The sequence below is a fragment of the Chlamydomonas reinhardtii genome, chromosome 9 (genome assembly GCF_000002595.2).
Source record: "Chlamydomonas reinhardtii strain CC-503 cw92 mt+ chromosome 9, whole genome shotgun sequence".
NCBI classification, from domain to species: domain Eukaryota; kingdom Viridiplantae; phylum Chlorophyta; class Chlorophyceae; order Chlamydomonadales; family Chlamydomonadaceae; genus Chlamydomonas; species Chlamydomonas reinhardtii.
The window spans coordinates 5002954-5003994 of NC_057012.1; positions in this window are offsets into that span (position 1 = coordinate 5002954).

A 1041-nucleotide genomic window follows, 5' to 3' on the forward strand; every position below is an offset into this window, starting at 1 on the left:
TCCCGGCGGATTTCGGGAAGCGCCCCACAAGCAGAACTAGGGGTCAAACGCAGCAGTATGAGGCTCATATGTGCACATTATGACGTAATAAGCACAAACAAAGCGTGGGAGGGCTAAGTTGCGCGTCCGGGCGTGGACATGTCGGGACTTGTCTCCACATTCAACACATGCGCACTGACACAGCTTGGCTCTGAAGCGCTGGTGCGCTCGAGTTCACGTCTAACAAGGCTGCCGGTGCACATTGTCCATTCGTCACGCGGCAGAGAGTTGAGCGGGGGGTGGTCTGGGTCGAGGGGATTTCCATGGATAGGATCCCGCCGGTGACCGAAGTCTCAGAACAGGACCGCTGATGACACGGAGTGATAGTGCTCGTCAAGAGGAGTCGATTGACACCACTTTGGTATTAAATGGAGGGGTTTTAACCCCTGAACAACAAGGTTTTGTCCGTCGGGGGGTCGGTCGTCCCCTCAAGGGGGGTCCCGGGGGATTTCGGGGCATGGGGTCTGGCACTTTGTTTCCTACCCCCTCCCCCCCTGAGGCGAGTGCCAGGTTGTGCTGTGTGTCAGTGAGTGCTTCCAGCCTGCATGGGGTCTGGGAATCAGCTTCTACGGGACTCCACCAACCTGCCTTAACACTGTCCCATCGCACAACCCCAGGTGTCAGTGGGGCTGACACACCCTCCGAGGTAGTAACTCCGGCGTTCGACCGGCCGCGTACTCCTGCCCTGCCGTTGCAAATTGTGTGCCATTTGTTGGGTTCTGGGAATCTGTACCCTACGGGACTTTACCAACCTGCCTAACCACTGTCCCATCGCACACCCTCCGGGGCAATTGAGATCCACTACCGGAGCAAAACGAACTGCATTTGCCTTTATCCAGGTCTGGAGGGTTGCAGCCATCTGATATCCATGACAGGACTCGCGCCATGCACCGACGTGTCACAGCAGTGCCGGGCGACACGACCATTCTATCGAGACCAGGTTTCGATCCTGGGACCTCGGGGTTATGAGCCCCGCACGCTTCCGCTGCGCCATCTCGATAA